The sequence below is a fragment of the Opisthocomus hoazin genome, unplaced genomic scaffold, assembly GCF_030867145.1.
Source record: "Opisthocomus hoazin isolate bOpiHoa1 unplaced genomic scaffold, bOpiHoa1.hap1 HAP1_SCAFFOLD_131, whole genome shotgun sequence".
Classification (NCBI taxonomy): domain Eukaryota; kingdom Metazoa; phylum Chordata; class Aves; order Opisthocomiformes; family Opisthocomidae; genus Opisthocomus; species Opisthocomus hoazin.
The window spans coordinates 23521-46121 of record NW_027448928.1 but is presented as its reverse complement, the minus strand read 5'-3'; the positions used below and the strand labels follow the sequence as shown (position 1 = coordinate 46121).

At 59.6% G+C, this 22601-nt stretch overlaps 3 long non-coding RNA genes across 3 annotated transcripts; all 3 read right to left on the bottom strand.

Moving 5' to 3' along the window:
- Positions 1-6111: 6111 nt before the first annotated feature.
- LOC142359806 (uncharacterized) lies at positions 6112-7933 on the bottom strand. Its single transcript, XR_012762641.1, has 2 exons — positions 7497-7933; positions 6112-6824 (listed from the first exon to the last, which is right to left on the bottom strand). It is a non-coding gene; the product is annotated as an uncharacterized LOC142359806 (long non-coding RNA).
- Positions 7934-13110: 5177 nt separating this feature from the next.
- On the bottom strand, positions 13111-14932 carry LOC142359808 (uncharacterized). The gene is made up of 2 exons (XR_012762643.1): positions 14496-14932; positions 13111-13823 (listed from the first exon to the last, which is right to left on the bottom strand). It is a non-coding gene; the product is annotated as an uncharacterized LOC142359808 (long non-coding RNA).
- A 5179-nt stretch (positions 14933-20111) lies between these two features.
- Positions 20112-21933, bottom strand: LOC142359809 (uncharacterized). Its single transcript, XR_012762644.1, has 2 exons — positions 21497-21933; positions 20112-20824 (listed from the first exon to the last, which is right to left on the bottom strand). It is a non-coding gene; the product is annotated as an uncharacterized LOC142359809 (long non-coding RNA).
- Between the last annotated feature and the right edge of the window lie 668 nt (positions 21934-22601).

Genomic DNA, 22601 nt, shown 5'->3' with positions numbered 1-22601 from the left:
GAGACCGAAAATGAAGAATGGGGAGCAGGAAGGAGAAGCAAAAAAAAAAAACCCCGCAGCACGACAGTGCAAAAAAGAATAGTGGCAGGGACCTGGACAAAGAGAGATGAGGAAATAGAATAGAACAGACACGGAGAAAGCAGTAGATCTGTGACGTGCTACGGAGCCGAGAAGGAAGGCCTCGAATCAAGGGACAGGGAGCCAGACAGAAAGCACCAAAGACAGCAAAAGTACTGACAGGCTACAGAGTAGAAGGAAAGCAGAACTAGTAACCGGGAGCTGAACAGAAAGAGGGGAAGAAGGAAAAAAATGCCACGGGCTGCAGGGCAGAAAGAGGGAGGACCTAAAAGATGGGGACAAGTCAGAGACAGATGGAGAAAGAAGGTACACAAGAGCAGAAAAAAAAACTAATCGTAGCAGCGTGGGAAAGAGAGGAAGCCAGGGGAGGGCCCAGGATGCAGAAGAGGGGTGACAGGGCCCCGAGGGCCCAGGACTCACCGCAGCTCTCACTCTCGGTGCTGCCGGGAGACTTTGACACTTCAGATGCTTCTCTCTCCTTCTCTCTTCCCTTCTTCTTCCGTAACTCCAATCGTTTGGCTCTCCTCCACCTGAGACAAAATGCACGTGCGTGTCTTAGAGCTCATACGAGACGCGGCTTCCTAGACAAGAAGCCTCACTGCACACTATATGCAGGAACAGGACAGAGAAAATGAGACAATATGATGAGTGGGAAGCAGAACACACAGATCGAGAGAGAACGGGAATCAGAGGAATAAACAAGGCAGGAAAGAGAGACAAAGACAGGGAAGAAGCCAGAAGAAGAGGGCCTTTCTGGCCTCTATTTACACCCCCCAGCCTCCCATCCCTTTCCAGCCTCCTGTTTTTCTGGCCACTACTCTCGCCCCTGGTCTCCCACCCCTTTCTGGCCTCCTTTTTTTTTTCCTGGCCTCTACTCTCGCCCTCGGCCTCCCCCCCCTCTACAGCCTCCCGCCCTTTTCCGGCCTCCTTTTTTTTTCTGGCCTCTACTCTCGTCCCCGGCCTCCCACCCCTCTGCAGCCTCCCACCCCTTTCCGGCCTCCTTTTTTTTCTGGCCTCTACTCTTGCCCCTGGCCTCCCACCCCTCTGCAGCCTCCCACCCCTTTCCAGCCTCCTATTTTTCTGACCTCTACTCCCCCCTCCTCGGCAGCCTCCTACCTCCCATTTTGCTTGGCCTCTACTTAATTCAGCTTCCCACCCCCTCTGCAACCTCCTACCTCTTTCCAGCCTCCACTCCCCCCCCCCAGCTTCCCACCCTTTTTCAGCCTCCCACCCCCGTCCCACGGAGTGCAGGACACACTGACAGAGAGAGAAGAAGGACAGGGAACAGGAAAAAAGGTACTAAGAAACAAAGAAAGAGTCAGACGAAGAAGGGGGTGGTTAGGGTTGGAAGCCCAACACAAACCAGCAAGGGGCTAGAGGACAGAGGGAGAGAAGAACGGGCCGGGAAGCAGGACAGAGAAGGAGAGAAAGGCAAAAAGGGAGAGCCGGCTGGACAGGGAGGTACAGCAAGATATGACCAGACAGGCAGCAGGACAGAGAAAGAGAGACAGATAAACCGGGGACAGGAAGCAAGACAGAGGGACAGCGAGAAGAAACAAGGGCCAGGGAGCAGGACAGCGGTAGAAAAAGAGGTACTGGACCAGTAGAAAAGAAAGAGAAAGAAGAAAGGCCAGAAGAAGGATGGGGAATAATAGAGAAGCGAAAGAGAAGGACAAGGAGCAGGACAGATTGTCAGAGAAAGACAGGGACAGGGAGAGGGACAAGGTGACACTGAGAGAGCAAAAGGGGACAGGGAGGCAGGATAAAGTGAAAGACAGGCAAAAATAAGAGATGGGGGAGCAGGACAGAGACGGAGGGGGAAAAGCCTCAGCTGGGCAGCAGAGAAGAAGGGAAAAAACAGCACCGGGCTGAGAGACATTGAGGGAGGAATTAAAAAACAGACACAGGGAGCAGGACAGAATGACAGAGAGAGAAAAGGGACAGAGAGCAGGACAGCATTGGGGGGGGGGGGGGGAACAACTGTGACGGGCAGTGGGAGAGAGATATGGAGAAAGAAAAAAATACCAAGGAAGAGAGAAAGGAAAGAAGGGACAGCTAGCTGCACAGGGGGATAGAGAAAGAAAGGCTGGGAGAGCGAATGGCGCAGAGAGAGAAAGGCAGAAAAAACAGCAAGAGGAAAAAGGAAAGGGACAGGGAGCTGAACAGAGATGGAGAAAAAACGCAGCAGGTACACAGGAAAAGAGACAGAAAGAGCAGGGCACAGAAAGATAGATCAGGAGAGCGGCAGGATGGAGACGCAGAACAAAACCTGGGACTGTCAACCTGGGTGGGCGGGGAGCAGGTCAGAGAGCTGGAGAAAGGAAAAACTGCTGTGGAGCAGCAGAGGGGGACGGAGAAAGAAAGAGAGGGAAGGGGAGCAGGGCAGAGAAACGGAGAGAGAAAATAAGCGATGGGGAGCAGGGCAGAGCACTAGGAAGAGGAAAATAAGACAAGGGAGAAGACTAAGGAGCTCAGAGAGAAAGAAGGGTCGAAAGAAAACGCCAGAGAGGTAGAGAAATCAAGAAAAACAGGGACGAGGAGCCTTGCAGAGACCGGAGCACAAAAATGTAGGGCCAGCAAGTGCGAAAGAGGGAGAGAGAGATGGGGGCAGGGAGAAGACATGAAGAAGAAAGGAGAGACAAAGGTGGCAACGGAGTGCAGGACACACAGAGAGAGAAAAAGGACAGTGAACAGGAAAAAAGGGACTGAGAAACAAAGAAAGGGTCAGATCTATACAAAGAGACCAAGAAGGGGGCGGGGGGGGGGGGGTGGTGCAGGGAAACCCCAAAGCAAACCAGCAAGGGGCTGGAGAACAGAGAGGGAGAGAAAGAGAAGAAAGGGCCATGAAGCAGGACAGAGAAGGAGAGAAAGGCAAAAAGGGAGAGCCGGCTGAACAGGGACAAGGTCCTGTGCAGCCTGCTGTAGGCGACCCTGCTTCGGCAGGGGGGTTTGACTAGATGATCCCCAGAGGTCCCTTCCAACCCCTACCATTCTGTGATTCTGTGGGACGTATAGCAAGAAATGACCGGACAGGCAGCACGACAGAGAAATACAGACAGGGAGCCGGCTAGAGAAATTCTGGAGGGAGAAAAACAGGGACAGGGAGCAGGACACAAACACAGACAGAAGACGGGAAGTACAGGGAAAGGAAAACAAAAGCCAGGGGAAAAAAAAAAAAAAAAATCACAGCAGCATGGCAGAGAGAAGGATCCAGGGGACAGCTCGGGACACAGAAGAGGGGCGACAGGGCCCCGAGGGCCCGGCACTCACCGCAGCTCTCGCTCTCAGCACTGCCGAGAGACTCTGCCGCTTCAGATGCTTCTCTCTCCTGCTCTCCTCCCTTCCTCTTCCGTAACTCTGGTCGCTTGGCTGTCCTCCACCTAAGAGAAAACGCGCATGTCTTGCACCTCTTAGGAGACGAGGCTCCCTAGGCACGTAGCCTCGCTCACTCGCTCGCGCGCTCCACAACCGTACAGCGCTGCTGGTGACACATACAGACCCTGCGGGGCACGCTGGCAGCCTGGCCTGCTGCGGGCTACCAAGAGGGAGCCTTCCTCACCTGCAGAGAGAGGCAGGCTTTCTCCTGCTTGCGGCACCAGGCAGCTGCCAGCCAGGTGGCCTTCCATTTCTTCTTCTTCTTCTTCAGCCTCCTCCGGACTCTCCAGCTTCAGCCACGCCACCTCCTGGCCGCAGCCACTCAGTGCTCCGCCTCTCCCTTTTCACCCCCATGCCGACAGGACAGCGAGGCCCGGCACACACAGCCCACACAAGCCCGGAGCGGGCGCAGACAACGGCATCCCCAGGGCACGAACGGACAAACGCGTCCTCAGCGCGGCCCCTGCCACACAGAAAGAAGCAGCGGCGACCGCGTTAAGGGAGACTGAGGCACACTCGAAGGCCAGCGTGCCGCGCGCACCACGGGCCCTGGGGGAGGCTGGGGGCTCCGGGACAGGCTTCAGGAGACGTGCTGGAGCTGGCGGCGGCTGCGCGGGGCGAGCGAGGCCGGGGGAGCTCTGCCGAGTTGCGGGGGTGCCCGCCTCCTTCCCCTCTTCCCTTCCGTCACCTCCCGCCTCTGGCCCCGGGGCTGCCCGCACTCGGCTCGCCTCCAGCGCACCAGCAGCCTGCCGCAGCGGGCGGCTCCAAGCTGCCCGTCCCACCACCCGCGGGCAGCTACCACGCAACCCCGCACCCGCCGGAAGGGAGCCCGCGCCTCACCGCTGGCCTCTCTGCTCCCCTGCACCCGCCACCAGAGTGCCGCCATGCTGCTCCGCCGCACCGCGCATGCGCCACGCGCCGACGGCGCGCCGGAGGGGCCAGACCCTGCGCCGAACGCCGGGCTGCAGTATTGCATTGCGGCCAGGGGGCGGCGACAGCGCGTACGGCGCGGCGGCGCTCCGCGGCTCCGGCTCCGGGCAGTCCGCGCCGCCGGCACGGGGCGGCACCCCGGTACGGCTCCGGGCAGCGCCCTGCCGCGCGCCTCCCGCTCCGGGCAGCCCCCGACTGGCGGCTCCGACACGGCGCCGCACCCCCGCCGCTCCTTTTCCCCGACACGGACCCCGCCCTGCCGGGGGCTTTTCTCCGGGACCCGCCGATCCATCCATCCACCCCCCCCAACCCCGCGCTCACCTTCTCCCTCGCTGCAGCCGCAGCCCGGCTAAAGCTCCACTCCTCCCTCGGCTCGCACCGGCCCCTCCACGGCCACCCGGGGCACGGCAGCACCGGGCCCTCCACCGGCAGAGGGAGGGGCCGTCGCCATCAGCCCCGCTGCCCGCACCTGGGGCTCCCCCGGCCCCGGCCCACGGCTGGAGCCCACGATGCCGTCCTTGGGCAAACACAAAGACTCTCTGAAGCCGTTGTAGCATTTCAGCAAGCGGGCAGGCATTTTTTATTGCAGCGCCGGACACACAGGGCACGGCTCCTCCCAGCGCGCACAGCACCTCCGCCACTCGAGCGGCAGTACCGCATTTTCGTCACCCGGTGGCAGCAGCGAGCTCTTGGGCACGGCGCCACCGCGCATGAACGCCACCAGAGCCGCAGTACCCAACTTTGGTCACCGGGTGGCAGCAGCGAGCTCGGACGGACGCCGACACCGCGCATTGGCGCCACCCGAGCAGCAGTACCGCACTTTGCTCACCGGGTGGCAGCAGCGAGCCCTGCGGCACGCGCTCTCCAGGCGCGGCCGCACCGCTTTCTGGGCACCGGGCGCAGCGGGAAGGCTGCAGAAAAACACACGGAACCGGCCACAGAACTACCCTTCGTCCCGCGCAGCGGAGGCTGTGGCGGGACCAAGGGCAATGCCTCCCCGCACATGCCCGAGAGCACTGCGGCTGCCCGGCAGCCGAGTCCCTGAAAACGACACCTCCCGGCATGCCCTGGCCAGCACGGCTCGGCCGCCCGGCAGCCGGAAGACTACACCTCCCGGCATGCCCCGGGGAGCAGCGCGGCCAACGGCGAGCCCCGCGCCCCAGCACTACAGCTCCCAGCACGCCGCGGGAGCTGCGGGCCTCGGCTTGCGGGGACACCGTGCCCGAAACGGCGCCGGACCCCCGCCGCTCCTTGCCTCCCACACGGACCCCACTCGGCAGGTACCCCCGCCCGCCTCGGGGCTTTCCCCGGGACCCGCCGCTCCATCGACCGCCCCGCCCGCCCCGCGCTCACCTTCTCCCTCGCTGCAGCCGCAGCCCGCCCACGGCTCTGCTCCTCCCTCTGTAACCAGGGTGAAAGAATCAGTTGACCGTAAACATGAACAGTGCTGCTATGTTCCTGGCACAGCCCTACCCACCTGGACATTAGGTCTGGGAACAGAGGGCCTAGTCTCTAGGTAACCATTAACGTTAACCATAGTGGGTAATTGTGTTTTTGTCAAGAGTGTGGTTCTGTGAAACGGACTGAAGAAACTGACCAGGTTTGCCAAGATTGCGAGCCCAGCAGGTAAAAGGTGATTCTGGCAGGGGGAGATCGCGACCACCGATTCACTGACCCCCTACTCAAGTAATATCACCTACTCAAAAAGAAAAAATAGAAGAGGGTAACTGAGTCTGCGCAACCATTTACGTAAGAAGCGAGGAAAGTTTACACCAATCGCCAAAGAGAGTAATACTGAATATGCATGAATAAAATATGTGTATTTTTGATCTGTATAAACTGCACGGAAAAGGTATGAGGTATGCACGTTTGGTGGAATTATCCCCCGTGCATCCAGCGCTGCAATAAAGAATGCCTGCCTTTTAACACTACGTTGGTGTTACGAGGTTTTGTTCCCGGATTTTTGGTGACACCTTGGCTCTCACTGGCCCCTCCACAGCCACCCGGGGCACGGCAGCACCGGGCCCTCCACCGGCAGAGGGAGGGGCCATCACCATCAGCCCCGCTGCCTGCACCTGGGGCTCCCCCGGCCCACAGCTGGAGCACAGCAGGAACAGGGGGACGTTGCCCCAGCCCCACACCCTGTCCCCTCCTCCCCTGCGCTCTGGCACAGCCCCTCGTCCCGTGCAAACCAAGCACAAACGCAGCCGGGAGGGCAAAAGGGACCGCAGGTGTTTGTTGTCATGCACCCAGCCAGTCCCGGGAGCCGCTCTTGCTCCAGGGCTCGGGGCCCCCGACGCTCCCTCTGCCCCTCCGACACCTCGGCACTCCTTCCTGCAGCTGCGCCCGTTGCTCCAGCGGGGAACACTCGGTCAGTCGGCTCCCAGAGCGATGCGCTGCTCGGCAGAGGGTGCCAAAAATGAGGAGCAGGGTGCAGGCCACTACAAGAGAGGAGAAAAGTGACAGATGGCTGGACAGCGGCGGTGCAACGAGAAAGCACGAAGCAGGGAAAGGGACAGCGAGAGAAGGATGGGGACAGGGAGTCCCACAGAGATGAAGAAAGAAGTAGCATGGAGACAGGAAGAGCAGCAGCAGAAAGAAGAAGGAGCAGGACAGAGACCGAAAATGAAGAATGGGGAGCAGGAAGGAGAAGCAAAAAAAAAAAACCCCGCAGCACGACAGTGCAAAAAAGAATAGTGGCAGGGACCTGGACAAAGAGAGATGAGGAAATAGAATAGAACAGACACGGAGAAAGCAGTAGATCTGTGACGTGCTACGGAGCCGAGAAGGAAGGCCTCGAATCAAGGGACAGGGAGCCAGACAGAAAGCACCAAAGACAGCAAAAGTACTGACAGGCTACAGAGTAGAAGGAAAGCAGAACTAGTAACCGGGAGCTGAACAGAAAGAGGGGAAGAAGGAAAAAAATGCCACGGGCTGCAGGGCAGAAAGAGGGAGGACCTAAAAGATGGGGACAAGTCAGAGACAGATGGAGAAAGAAGGTACACAAGAGCAGAAAAAAAAACTAATCGTAGCAGCGTGGGAAAGAGAGGAAGCCAGGGGAGGGCCCAGGATGCAGAAGAGGGGTGACAGGGCCCCGAGGGCCCAGGACTCACCGCAGCTCTCACTCTCGGTGCTGCCGGGAGACTTTGACACTTCAGATGCTTCTCTCTCCTTCTCTCTTCCCTTCTTCTTCCGTAACTCCAATCGTTTGGCTCTCCTCCACCTGAGACAAAATGCACGTGCGTGTCTTAGAGCTCATACGAGACGCGGCTTCCTAGACAAGAAGCCTCACTGCACACTATATGCAGGAACAGGACAGAGAAAATGAGACAATATGATGAGTGGGAAGCAGAACACACAGATCGAGAGAGAACGGGAATCAGAGGAATAAACAAGGCAGGAAAGAGAGACAAAGACAGGGAAGAAGCCAGAAGAAGAGGGCCTTTCTGGCCTCTATTTACACCCCCCAGCCTCCCATCCCTTTCCAGCCTCCTGTTTTTCTGGCCACTACTCTCGCCCCTGGTCTCCCACCCCTTTCTGGCCTCCTTTTTTTTTTCCTGGCCTCTACTCTCGCCCTCGGCCTCCCCCCCCTCTACAGCCTCCCGCCCTTTTCCGGCCTCCTTTTTTTTTCTGGCCTCTACTCTCGTCCCCGGCCTCCCACCCCTCTGCAGCCTCCCACCCCTTTCCGGCCTCCTTTTTTTTCTGGCCTCTACTCTTGCCCCTGGCCTCCCACCCCTCTGCAGCCTCCCACCCCTTTCCAGCCTCCTATTTTTCTGACCTCTACTCCCCCCTCCTCGGCAGCCTCCTACCTCCCATTTTGCTTGGCCTCTACTTAATTCAGCTTCCCACCCCCTCTGCAACCTCCTACCTCTTTCCAGCCTCCACTCCCCCCCCCCAGCTTCCCACCCTTTTTCAGCCTCCCACCCCCGTCCCACGGAGTGCAGGACACACTGACAGAGAGAGAAGAAGGACAGGGAACAGGAAAAAAGGTACTAAGAAACAAAGAAAGAGTCAGACGAAGAAGGGGGTGGTTAGGGTTGGAAGCCCAACACAAACCAGCAAGGGGCTAGAGGACAGAGGGAGAGAAGAACGGGCCGGGAAGCAGGACAGAGAAGGAGAGAAAGGCAAAAAGGGAGAGCCGGCTGGACAGGGAGGTACAGCAAGATATGACCAGACAGGCAGCAGGACAGAGAAAGAGAGACAGATAAACCGGGGACAGGAAGCAAGACAGAGGGACAGCGAGAAGAAACAAGGGCCAGGGAGCAGGACAGCGGTAGAAAAAGAGGTACTGGACCAGTAGAAAAGAAAGAGAAAGAAGAAAGGCCAGAAGAAGGATGGGGAATAATAGAGAAGCGAAAGAGAAGGACAAGGAGCAGGACAGATTGTCAGAGAAAGACAGGGACAGGGAGAGGGACAAGGTGACACTGAGAGAGCAAAAGGGGACAGGGAGGCAGGATAAAGTGAAAGACAGGCAAAAATAAGAGATGGGGGAGCAGGACAGAGACGGAGGGGGAAAAGCCTCAGCTGGGCAGCAGAGAAGAAGGGAAAAAACAGCACCGGGCTGAGAGACATTGAGGGAGGAATTAAAAAACAGACACAGGGAGCAGGACAGAATGACAGAGAGAGAAAAGGGACAGAGAGCAGGACAGCATTGGGGGGGGGGGGGGGAACAACTGTGACGGGCAGTGGGAGAGAGATATGGAGAAAGAAAAAAATACCAAGGAAGAGAGAAAGGAAAGAAGGGACAGCTAGCTGCACAGGGGGATAGAGAAAGAAAGGCTGGGAGAGCGAATGGCGCAGAGAGAGAAAGGCAGAAAAAACAGCAAGAGGAAAAAGGAAAGGGACAGGGAGCTGAACAGAGATGGAGAAAAAACGCAGCAGGTACACAGGAAAAGAGACAGAAAGAGCAGGGCACAGAAAGATAGATCAGGAGAGCGGCAGGATGGAGACGCAGAACAAAACCTGGGACTGTCAACCTGGGTGGGCGGGGAGCAGGTCAGAGAGCTGGAGAAAGGAAAAACTGCTGTGGAGCAGCAGAGGGGGACGGAGAAAGAAAGAGAGGGAAGGGGAGCAGGGCAGAGAAACGGAGAGAGAAAATAAGCGATGGGGAGCAGGGCAGAGCACTAGGAAGAGGAAAATAAGACAAGGGAGAAGACTAAGGAGCTCAGAGAGAAAGAAGGGTCGAAAGAAAACGCCAGAGAGGTAGAGAAATCAAGAAAAACAGGGACGAGGAGCCTTGCAGAGACCGGAGCACAAAAATGTAGGGCCAGCAAGTGCGAAAGAGGGAGAGAGAGATGGGGGCAGGGAGAAGACATGAAGAAGAAAGGAGAGACAAAGGTGGCAACGGAGTGCAGGACACACAGAGAGAGAAAAAGGACAGTGAACAGGAAAAAAGGGACTGAGAAACAAAGAAAGGGTCAGATCTATACAAAGAGACCAAGAAGGGGGCGGGGGGGGGGGGGGTGGTGCAGGGAAACCCCAAAGCAAACCAGCAAGGGGCTGGAGAACAGAGAGGGAGAGAAAGAGAAGAAAGGGCCATGAAGCAGGACAGAGAAGGAGAGAAAGGCAAAAAGGGAGAGCCGGCTGAACAGGGACAAGGTCCTGTGCAGCCTGCTGTAGGCGACCCTGCTTCGGCAGGGGGGTTTGACTAGATGATCCCCAGAGGTCCCTTCCAACCCCTACCATTCTGTGATTCTGTGGGACGTATAGCAAGAAATGACCGGACAGGCAGCACGACAGAGAAATACAGACAGGGAGCCGGCTAGAGAAATTCTGGAGGGAGAAAAACAGGGACAGGGAGCAGGACACAAACACAGACAGAAGACGGGAAGTACAGGGAAAGGAAAACAAAAGCCAGGGGAAAAAAAAAAAAAAAAATCACAGCAGCATGGCAGAGAGAAGGATCCAGGGGACAGCTCGGGACACAGAAGAGGGGCAACAGGGCCCCGAGGGCCCGGCACTCACCGCAGCTCTCGCTCTCAGCACTGCCGAGAGACTCTGCCGCTTCAGATGCTTCTCTCTCCTGCTCTCCTCCCTTCCTCTTCCGTAACTCTGGTCGCTTGGCTGTCCTCCACCTAAGAGAAAACGCGCATGTCTTGCACCTCTTAGGAGACGAGGCTCCCTAGGCACGTAGCCTCGCTCACTCGCTCGCGCGCTCCACAACCGTACAGCGCTGCTGGTGACACATACAGACCCTGCGGGGCACGCTGGCAGCCTGGCCTGCTGCGGGCTACCAAGAGGGAGCCTTCCTCACCTGCAGAGAGAGGCAGGCTTTCTCCTGCTTGCGGCACCAGGCAGCTGCCAGCCAGGTGGCCTTCCATTTCTTCTTCTTCTTCTTCAGCCTCCTCCGGACTCTCCAGCTTCAGCCACGCCACCTCCTGGCCGCAGCCACTCAGTGCTCCGCCTCTCCCTTTTCACCCCCATGCCGACAGGACAGCGAGGCCCGGCACACACAGCCCACACAAGCCCGGAGCGGGCGCAGACAACGGCATCCCCAGGGCACGAACGGACAAACGCGTCCTCAGCGCGGCCCCTGCCACACAGAAAGAAGCAGCGGCGACCGCGTTAAGGGAGACTGAGGCACACTCGAAGGCCAGCGTGCCGCGCGCACCACGGGCCCTGGGGGAGGCTGGGGGCTCCGGGACAGGCTTCAGGAGACGTGCTGGAGCTGGCGGCGGCTGCGCGGGGCGAGCGAGGCCGGGGGAGCTCTGCCGAGTTGCGGGGGTGCCCGCCTCCTTCCCCTCTTCCCTTCCGTCACCTCCCGCCTCTGGCCCCGGGGCTGCCCGCACTCGGCTCGCCTCCAGCGCACCAGCAGCCTGCCGCAGCGGGCGGCTCCAAGCTGCCCGTCCCACCACCCGCGGGCAGCTACCACGCAACCCCGCACCCGCCGGAAGGGAGCCCGCGCCTCACCGCTGGCCTCTCTGCTCCCCTGCACCCGCCACCAGAGTGCCGCCATGCTGCTCCGCCGCACCGCGCATGCGCCACGTGCCGACGGCGCGCCGGAGGGGCCAGACCCTGCGCCGAACGCCGGGCTGCAGTATTGCATTGCGGCCAGGGGGCGGCGACAGCGCGTACGGCGCGGCGGCGCTCCGCGGCTCCGGCTCCGGGCAGTCCGCGCCGCCGGCACGGGGCGGCACCCCGGTACGGCTCCGGGCAGCGCCCTGCCGCGCGCCTCCCGCTCCGGGCAGCCCCCGACTGGCGGCTCCGACACGGCGCCGCACCCCCGCCGCTCCTTTTCCCCGACACGGACCCCGCCCTGCCGGGGGCTTTTCTCCGGGACCCGCCGATCCATCCATCCACCCCCCCCAACCCCGCGCTCACCTTCTCCCTCGCTGCAGCCGCAGCCCGGCTAAAGCTCCACTCCTCCCTCGGCTCGCACCGGCCCCTCCACGGCCACCCGGGGCACGGCAGCACCGGGCCCTCCACCGGCAGAGGGAGGGGCCGTCGCCATCAGCCCCGCTGCCCGCACCTGGGGCTCCCCCGGCCCCGGCCCACGGCTGGAGCCCACGATGCCGTCCTTGGGCAAACACAAAGACTCTCTGAAGCCGTTGTAGCATTTCAGCAAGCGGGCAGGCATTTTTTATTGCAGCGCCGGACACACAGGGCACGGCTCCTCCCAGCGCGCACAGCACCTCCGCCACTCGAGCGGCAGTACCGCACTTTCGTCACCCGGTGGCAGCAGCGAGCTCTTGGGCACGGCGCCACCGCGCATGAACGCCACCAGAGCCGCAGTACCCAACTTTGGTCACCGGGTGGCAGCAGCGAGCTCGGACGGACGCCGACACCGCGCATTGGCGCCACCCGAGCAGCAGTACCGCACTTTGCTCACCGGGTGGCAGCAGCGAGCCCTGCGGCACGCGCTCTCCAGGCGCGGCCGCACCGCTTTCTGGGCACCGGGCGCAGCGGGAAGGCTGCAGAAAAACACACGGAACCGGCCACAGAACTACCCTTCGTCCCGCGCAGCGGAGGCTGTGGCGGGACCAAGGGCAATGCCTCCCCGCACATGCCCGAGAGCACTGCGGCTGCCCGGCAGCCGAGTCCCTGAAAACGACACCTCCCGGCATGCCCTGGCCAGCACGGCTCGGCCGCCCGGCAGCCGGAAGACTACACCTCCCGGCATGCCCCGGGGAGCAGCGCGGCCAACCGCGAGCCCCGCGCCCCAGCACTACAGCTCCCAGCACGCCGCGGGAGCTGCGGGCCTCGGCTTGCGGGGACACCGTGCCCGAAACGGCGCCGGACCCCCGCCGCTCCTTGCCTCCCACACGGACCCCACTCGGCAGGTACCCCCGCCCGCCTCGGGGCTTTCCCCGGGACCCGCCGCTCCATCGACCGCCCCGCCCGCCCCGCGCTCACCTTCTCCCTCGCTGCAGCCGCAGCCCGCCCACGGCTCTGCTCCTCCCTCTGTAACCAGGGTGAAAGAATCAGTTGACCGTAAACATGAACAGTGCTGCTATGTTCCTGGCACAGCCCTACCCACCTGGACATTAGGTCTGGGAACAGAGGGCCTAGTCTCTAGGTAACCATTAACGTTAACCATAGTGGGTAATTGTGTTTTTGTCAAGAGTGTGGTTCTGTGAAACGGACTGAAGAAACTGACCAGGTTTGCCAAGATTGCGAGCCCAGCAGGTAAAAGGTGATTCTGGCAGGGGGAGATCGCGACCACCGATTCACTGACCCCCTACTCAAGTAATATCACCTACTCAAAAAGAAAAAATAGAAGAGGGTAACTGAGTCTGCGCAACCATTTACGTAAGAAGCGAGGAAAGTTTACACCAATCGCCAAAGAGAGTAATACTGAATATGCATGAATAAAATATGTGTATTTTTGATCTGTATAAACTGCACGGAAAAGGTATGAGGTATGCACGTTTGGTGGAATTATCCCCCGTGCATCCAGCGCTGCAATAAAGAATGCCTGCCTTTTAACACTACGTTGGTGTTACGAGGTTTTGTTCCCGGATTTTTGGTGACACCTTGGCTCTCACTGGCCCCTCCACAGCCACCCGGGGCACGGCAGCACCGGGCCCTCCACCGGCAGAGGGAGGGGCCATCACCATCAGCCCCGCTGCCTGCACCTGGGGCTCCCCCGGCCCACAGCTGGAGCACAGCAGGAACAGGGGGACGTTGCCCCAGCCCCACACCCTGTCCCCTCCTCCCCTGCGCTCTGGCACAGCCCCTCGTCCCGTGCAAACCAAGCACAAACGCAGCCGGGAGGGCAAAAGGGACCGCAGGTGTTTGTTGTCATGCACCCAGCCAGTCCCGGGAGCCGCTCTTGCTCCAGGGCTCGGGGCCCCCGACGCTCCCTCTGCCCCTCCGACACCTCGGCACTCCTTCCTGCAGCTGCGCCCGTTGCTCCAGCGGGGAACACTCGGTCAGTCGGCTCCCAGAGCGATGCGCTGCTCGGCAGAGGGTGCCAAAAATGAGGAGCAGGGTGCAGGCCACTACAAGAGAGGAGAAAAGTGACAGATGGCTGGACAGCGGCGGTGCAACGAGAAAGCACGAAGCAGGGAAAGGGACAGCGAGAGAAGGATGGGGACAGGGAGTCCCACAGAGATGAAGAAAGAAGTAGCATGGAGACAGGAAGAGCAGCAGCAGAAAGAAGAAGGAGCAGGACAGAGATCGAAAATGAAGAATGGGGAGCAGGAAGGAGAAGCAAAAAAAAAAAACCCCGCAGCACGACAGTGCAAAAAAGAATAGTGGCAGGGACCTGGACAAAGAGAGATGAGGAAATAGAATAGAACAGACACGGAGAAAGCAGTAGATCTGTGACGTGCTACGGAGCCGAGAAGGAAGGCCTCGAATCAAGGGACAGGGAGCCAGACAGAAAGCACCAAAGACAGCAAAAGTACTGACAGGCTACAGAGTAGAAGGAAAGCAGAACTAGTAACCGGGAGCTGAACAGAAAGAGGGGAAGAAGGAAAAAAATGCCACGGGCTGCAGGGCAGAAAGAGGGAGGACCTAAAAGATGGGGACAAGTCAGAGACAGATGGAGAAAGAAGGTACACAAGAGCAGAAAAAAAAACTAATCGTAGCAGCGTGGGAAAGAGAGGAAGCCAGGGGAGGGCCCAGGATGCAGAAGAGGGGTGACAGGGCCCCGAGGGCCCAGGACTCACCGCAGCTCTCACTCTCGGTGCTGCCGGGAGACTTTGACACTTCAGATGCTTCTCTCTCCTTCTCTCTTCCCTTCTTCTTCCGTAACTCCAATCGTTTGGCTCTCCTCCACCTGAGACAAAATGCACGTGCGTGTCTTAGAGCTCATACGAGACGCGGCTTCCTAGACAAGAAGCCTCACTGCACACTATATGCAGGAACAGGACAGAGAAAATGAGACAATATGATGAGTGGGAAGCAGAACACACAGATCGAGAGAGAACGGGAATCAGAGGAATAAACAAGGCAGGAAAGAGAGACAAAGACAGGGAAGAAGCCAGAAGAAGAGGGCCTTTCTGGCCTCTATTTACACCCCCCAGCCTCCCATCCCTTTCCAGCCTCCTGTTTTTCTGGCCACTACTCTCGCCCCTGGTCTCCCACCCCTTTCTGGCCTCCTTTTTTTTTTCCTGGCCTCTACTCTCGCCCTCGGCCTCCCCCCCCTCTACAGCCTCCCGCCCTTTTCCGGCCTCCTTTTTTTTTCTGGCCTCTACTCTCGTCCCCGGCCTCCCACCCCTCTGCAGCCTCCCACCCCTTTCCGGCCTCCTTTTTTTTCTGGCCTCTACTCTTGCCCCTGGCCTCCCACCCCTCTGCAGCCTCCCACCCCTTTCCAGCCTCCTATTTTTCTGACCTCTACTCCCCCCTCCTCGGCAGCCTCCTACCTCCCATTTTGCTTGGCCTCTACTTAATTCAGCTTCCCACCCCCTCTGCAACCTCCTACCTCTTTCCAGCCTCCACTCCCCCCCCCCAGCTTCCCACCCTTTTTCAGCCTCCCACCCCCGTCCCACGGAGTGCAGGACACACTGACAGAGAGAGAAGAAGGACAGGGAACAGGAAAAAAGGTACTAAGAAACAAAGAAAGAGTCAGACGAAGAAGGGGGTGGTTAGGGTTGGAAGCCCAACACAAACCAGCAAGGGGCTAGAGGACAGAGGGAGAGAAGAACGGGCCGGGAAGCAGGACAGAGAAGGAGAGAAAGGCAAAAAGGGAGAGCCGGCTGGACAGGGAGGTACAGCAAGATATGACCAGACAGGCAGCAGGACAGAGAAAGAGAGACAGATAAACCGGGGACAGGAAGCAAGACAGAGGGACAGCGAGAAGAAACAAGGGCCAGGGAGCAGGACAGCGGTAGAAAAAGAGGTACTGGACCAGTAGAAAAGAAAGAGAAAGAAGAAAGGCCAGAAGAAGGATGGGGAATAATAGAGAAGCGAAAGAGAAGGACAAGGAGCAGGACAGATTGTCAGAGAAAGACAGGGACAGGGAGAGGGACAAGGTGACACTGAGAGAGCAAAAGGGGACAGGGAGGCAGGATAAAGTGAAAGACAGGCAAAAATAAGAGATGGGGGAGCAGGACAGAGACGGAGGGGGAAAAGCCTCAGCTGGGCAGCAGAGAAGAAGGGAAAAAACAGCACCGGGCTGAGAGACATTGAGGGAGGAATTAAAAAACAGACACAGGGAGCAGGACAGAATGACAGAGAGAGAAAAGGGACAGAGAGCAGGACAGCATTGGGGGGGGGGGGGGGGGGAACAACTGTGACGGGCAGTGGGAGAGAGATATGGAGAAAGAAAAAAATACCAAGGAAGAGAGAAAGGAAAGAAGGGACAGCTAGCTGCACAGGGGGATAGAGAAAGAAAGGCTGGGAGAGCGAATGGCGCAGAGAGAGAAAGGCAGAAAAAACAGCAAGAGGAAAAAGGAAAGGGACAGGGAGCTGAACAGAGATGGAGAAAAAACGCAGCAGGTACACAGGAAAAGAGACAGAAAGAGCAGGGCACAGAAAGATAGATCAGGAGAGCGGCAGGATGGAGACGCAGAACAAAACCTGGGACTGTCAACCTGGGTGGGCGGGGAGCAGGTCAGAGAGCTGGAGAAAGGAAAAACTGCTGTGGAGCAGCAGAGGGGGACGGAGAAAGAAAGAGAGGGAAGGGGAGCAGGGCAGAGAAACGGAGAGAGAAAATAAGCGATGGGGAGCAGGGCAGAGCACTAGGAAGAGGAAAATAAGACAAGGGAGAAGACTAAGGAGCTCAGAGAGAAAGAAGGGTCGAAAGAAAACGCCAGAGAGGTAGAGAAATCAAGAAAAACAGGGACGAGGAGCCTTGCAGAGACCGGAGCACAAAAATGTAGGGCCAGCAAGTGCGAAAGAGGGAGAGAGAGATGGGGGCAGGGAGAAGACATGAAGAAGAAAGGAGAGACAAAGGTGGCAACGGAGTGCAGGACACACAGAGAGAGAAAAAGGACAGTGAACAGGAAAAAAGGGACTGAGAAACAAAGAAAGGGTCAGATCTATACAAAGAGACCAAGAAGGGGGCGGGGGGGGGGGGGTGGTGCAGGGAAACCCCAAAGCAAACCAGCAAGGGGCTGGAGAACAGAGAGGGAGAGAAAGAGAAGAAAGGGCCATGAAGCAGGACAGAGAAGGAGAGAAAGGCAAAAAGGGAGAGCCGGCTGAACAGGGACAAGGTCCTGTGCAGCCTGCTGTAGGCGACCCTGCTTCGGCAGGGGGGTTTGACTAGATGATCCCCAGAGGTCCCTTCCAACCCCTACCATTCTGTGATTCTGTGGGACGTATAGCAAGAAATGACCGGACAGGCAGCACGACAGAGAAATACAGACAGGGAGCCGGCTAGAGAAATTCTGGAGGGAGAAAAACAGGGACAGGGAGCAGGACACAAACACAGACAGAAGACGGGAAGTACAGGGAAAGGAAAACAAAAGCCAGGGGAAAAAAAAAAAAAAAAATCACAGCAGCATGGCAGAGAGAAGGATCCAGGGGACAGCTCGGGACACAGAAGAGGGGCGACAGGGCCCCGAGGGCCCGGCACTCACCGCAGCTCTCGCTCTCAGCACTGCCGAGAGACTCTGCCGCTTCAGATGCTTCTCTCTCCTGCTCTCCTCCCTTCCTCTTCCGTAACTCTGGTCGCTTGGCTGTCCTCCACCTAAGAGAAAACGCGCATGTCTTGCACCTCTTAGGAGACGAGGCTCCCTAGGCACGTAGCCTCGCTCACTCGCTCGCGCGCTCCACAACCGTACAGCGCTGCTGGTGACACATACAGACCCTGCGGGGCACGCTGGCAGCCTGGCCTGCTGCGGGCTACCAAGAGGGAGCCTTCCTCACCTGCAGAGAGAGGCAGGCTTTCTCCTGCTTGCGGCACCAGGCAGCTGCCAGCCAGGTGGCCTTCCATTTCTTCTTCTTCTTCTTCAGCCTCCTCCGGACTCTCCAGCTTCAGCCACGCCACCTCCTGGCCGCAGCCACTCAGTGCTCCGCCTCTCCCTTTTCACCCCCATGCCGACAGGACAGCGAGGCCCGGCACACACAGCCCACACAAGCCCGGAGCGGGCGCAGACAACGGCATCCCCAGGGCACGAACGGACAAACGCGTCCTCAGCGCGGCCCCTGCCACACAGAAAGAAGCAGCGGCGACCGCGTTAAGGGAGACTGAGGCACACTCGAAGGCCAGCGTGCCGCGCGCACCACGGGCCCTGGGGGAGGCTGGGGGCTCCGGGACAGGCTTCAGGAGACGTGCTGGAGCTGGCGGCGGCTGCGCGGGGCGAGCGAGGCCGGGGGAGCTCTGCCGAGTTGCGGGGGTGCCCGCCTCCTTCCCCTCTTCCCTTCCGTCACCTCCCGCCTCTGGCCCCGGGGCTGCCCGCACTCGGCTCGCCTCCAGCGCACCAGCAGCCTGCCGCAGCGGGCGGCTCCAAGCTGCCCGTCCCACCACCCGCGGGCAGCTACCACGCAACCCCGCACCCGCCGGAAGGGAGCCCGCGCCTCACCGCTGGCCTCTCTGCTCCCCTGCACCCGCCACCAGAGTGCCGCCATGCTGCTCCGCCGCACCGCGCATGCGCCACGTGCCGACGGCGCGCCGGAGGGGCCAGACCCTGCGCCGAACGCCGGGCTGCAGTATTGCATTGCGGCCAGGGGGCGGCGACAGCGCGTACGGCGCGGCGGCGCTCCGCGGCTCCGGCTCCGGGCAGTCCGCGCCGCCGGCACGGGGCGGCACCCCGGTACGGCTCCGGGCAGCGCCCTGCCGCGCGCCTCCCGCTCCGGGCAGCCCCCGACTGGCGGCTCCGACACGGCGCCGCACCCCCGCCGCTCCTTTTCCCCGACACGGACCCCGCCCTGCCGGGGGCTTTTCTCCGGGACCCGCCGATCCATCCATCCACCCCCCCCAACCCCGCGCTCACCTTCTCCCTCGCTGCAGCCGCAGCCCGGCTAAAGCTCCACTCCTCCCTCGGCTCGCACCGGCCCCTCCACGGCCACCCGGGGCACGGCAGCACCGGGCCCTCCACCGGCAGAGGGAGGGGCCGTCGCCATCAGCCCCGCTGCCCGCACCTGGGGCTCCCCCGGCCCCGGCCCACGGCTGGAGCCCACGATGCCGTCCTTGGGCAAACACAAAGACTCTCTGAAGCCGTTGTAGCATTTCAGCAAGCGGGCAGGCATTTTTTATTGCAGCGCCGGACACACAGGGCACGGCTCCTCCCAGCGCGCACAGCACCTCCGCCACTCGAGCGGCAGTACCGCACTTTCGTCACCCGGTGGCAGCAGCGAGCTCTTGGGCACGGCGCCACCGCGCATGAACGCCACCAGAGCCGCAGTACCCAACTTTGGTCACCGGGTGGCAGCAGCGAGCTCGGACGGACGCCGACACCGCGCATTGGCGCCACCCGAGCAGCAGTACCGCACTTTGCTCACCGGGTGGCAGCAGCGAGCCCTGCGGCACGCGCTCTCCAGGCGCGGCCGCACCGCTTTCTGGGCACCGGGCGCAGCGGGAAGGCTGCAGAAAAACACACGGAACCGGCCACAGAACTACCCTTCGTCCCGCGCAGCGGAGGCTGTGGCGGGACCAAGGGCAATGCCTCCCCGCACATGCCCGAGAGCACTGCGGCTGCCCGGCAGCCGAGTCCCTGAAAACGACACCTCCCGGCATGCCCTGGCCAGCACGGCTCGGCCGCCCGGCAGCCGGAAGACTACACCTCCCGGCATGCCCCGGGGAGCAGCGCGGCCAACCGCGAGCCCCGCGCCCCAGCACTACAGCTCCCAGCACGCCGCGGGAGCTGCGGGCCTCGGCTTGCGGGGACACCGTGCCCGAAACGGCGCCGGACCCCCGCCGCTCCTTGCCTCCCACACGGACCCCACTCGGCAGGTACCCCCGCCCGCCTCGGGGCTTTCCCCGGGACCCGCCGCTCCATCGACCGCCCCGCCCGCCCCGCGCTCACCTTCTCCCTCGCTGCAGCCGCAGCCCGCCCACGGCTCTGCTCCTCCCTCTGTAACCAGGGTGAAAGAATCAGTTGACCGTAAACATGAACAGTGCTGCTATGTTCCTGGCACAGCCCTACCCACCTGGACATTAGGTCTGGGAACAGAGGGCCTAGTCTCTAGGTAACCATTAACGTTAACCATAGTGGGTAATTGTGTTTTTGTCAAGAGTGTGGTTCTGTGAAACGGACTGAAGAAACTGACCAGGTTTGCCAAGATTGCGAGCCCAGCAGGTAAAAGGTGATTCTGGCAGGGGGAGATCGCGACCACCGATTCACTGACCCCCTACTCAAGTAATATCACCTACTCAAAAAGAAAAAATAGAAGAGGGTAACTGAGTCTGCGCAACCATTTACGTAAGAAGCGAGGAAAGTTTACACCAATCGCCAAAGAGAGTAATACTGAATATGCATGAATAAAATATGTGTATTTTTGATCTGTATAAACTGCACGGAAAAGGTATGAGGTATGCACGTTTGGTGGAATTATCCCCCGTGCATCCAGCGCTGCAATAAAGAATGCCTGCCTTTTAACACTACGTTGGTGTTACGAGGTTTTGTTCCCGGATTTTTGGTGACACCTTGGCTCTCACTGGCCCCTCCACAGCCACCCGGGGCACGGCAGCACCGGGCCCTCCACCGGCAGAGGGAGGGGCCATCACCATCAGCCCCGCTGCCTGCACCTGGGGCTCCCCCGGCCCACAGCTGGAGCACAGCAGGAACAGGGGGACGTTGCCCCAGCCCCACACCCTGTCCCCTCCTCCCCTGCGCTCTGGCACAGCCCCTCGTCCCGTGCAAACCAAGCACAAACGCAGCCGGGAGGGCAAAAGGGACCGCAGGTGTTTGTTGTCATGCACCCAGCCAGTCCCGGGAGCCGCTCTTGCTCCAGGGCTCGGGGCCCCCGACGCTCCCTCTGCCCCTCCGACACCTCGGCACTCCTTCCTGCAGCTGCGCCCGTTGCTCCAGCGGGGAACACTCGGTCAGTCGGCTCCCAGAGCGATGCGCTGCTCGGCAGAGGGTGCCAAAAATGAGGAGCAGGGTGCAGGCCACTACAAGAGAGGAGAAAAGTGACAGATGGCTGGACAGCGGCGGTGCAACGAGAAAGCACGAAGCAGGGAAAGGGACAGCGAGAGAAGGATGGGGACAGGGAGTCCCACAGAGATGAAGAAAGAAGTAGCATGGAGACAGGAAGAGCAGCAGCAGAAAGAAGAAGGAGCAGGACAGAGATCGAAAATGAAGAATGGGGAGCAGGAAGGAGAAGCAAAAAAAAAAAACCCCGCAGCACGACAGTGCAAAAAAGAATAGTGGCAGGGACCTGGACAAAGAGAGATGAGGAAATAGAATAGAACAGACACGGAGAAAGCAGTAGATCTGTGACGTGCTACGGAGCCGAGAAGGAAGGCCTCGAATCAAGGGACAGGGAGCCAGACAGAAAGCACCAAAGACAGCAAAAGTACTGACAGGCTACAGAGTAGAAGGAAAGCAGAACTAGTAACCGGGAGCTGAACAGAAAGAGGGGAAGAAGGAAAAAAATGCCACGGGCTGCAGGGCAGAAAGAGGGAGGACCTAAAAGATGGGGACAAGTCAGAGACAGATGGAGAAAGAAGGTACACAAGAGCAGAAAAAAAAACTAATCGTAGCAGCGTGGGAAAGAGAGGAAGCCAGGGGAGGGCCCAGGATGCAGAAGAGGGGTGACAGGGCCCCGAGGGCCCAGGACTCACCGCAGCTCTCACTCTCGGTGCTGCCGGGAGACTTTGACACTTCAGATGCTTCTCTCTCCTTCTCTCTTCCCTTCTTCTTCCGTAACTCCAATCGTTTGGCTCTCCTCCACCTGAGACAAAATGCACGTGCGTGTCTTAGAGCTCATACGAGACGCGGCTTCCTAGACAAGAAGCCTCACTGCACACTATATGCAGGAACAGGACAGAGAAAATGAGACAATATGATGAGTGGGAAGCAGAACACACAGATCGAGAGAGAACGGGAATCAGAGGAATAAACAAGGCAGGAAAGAGAGACAAAGACAGGGAAGAAGCCAGAAGAAGAGGGCCTTTCTGGCCTCTATTTACACCCCCCAGCCTCCCATCCCTTTCCAGCCTCCTGTTTTTCTGGCCACTACTCTCGCCCCTGGTCTCCCACCCCTTTCTGGCCTCCTTTTTTTTTTCCTGGCCTCTACTCTCGCCCTCGGCCTCCCCCCCCTCTACAGCCTCCCGCCCTTTTCCGGCCTCCTTTTTTTTTCTGGCCTCTACTCTCGTCCCCGGCCTCCCACCCCTCTGCAGCCTCCCACCCCTTTCCGGCCTCCTTTTTTTTCTGGCCTCTACTCTTGCCCCTGGCCTCCCACCCCTCTGCAGCCTCCCACCCCTTTCCAGCCTCCTATTTTTCTGACCTCTACTCCCCCCTCCTCGGCAGCCTCCTACCTCCCATTTTGCTTGGCCTCTACTTAATTCAGCTTCCCACCCCCTCTGCAACCTCCTACCTCTTTCCAGCCTCCACTCCCCCCCCCCAGCTTCCCACCCTTTTTCAGCCTCCCACCCCCGTCCCACGGAGTGCAGGACACACTGACAGAGAGAGAAGAAGGACAGGGAACAGGAAAAAAGGTACTAAGAAACAAAGAAAGAGTCAGACGAAGAAGGGGGTGGTTAGGGTTGGAAGCCCAACACAAACCAGCAAGGGGCTAGAGGACAGAGGGAGAGAAGAACGGGCCGGGAAGCAGGACAGAGAAGGAGAGAAAGGCAAAAAGGGAGAGCCGGCTGGACAGGGAGGTACAGCAAGATATGACCAGACAGGCAGCAGGACAGAGAAAGAGAGACAGATAAACCGGGGACA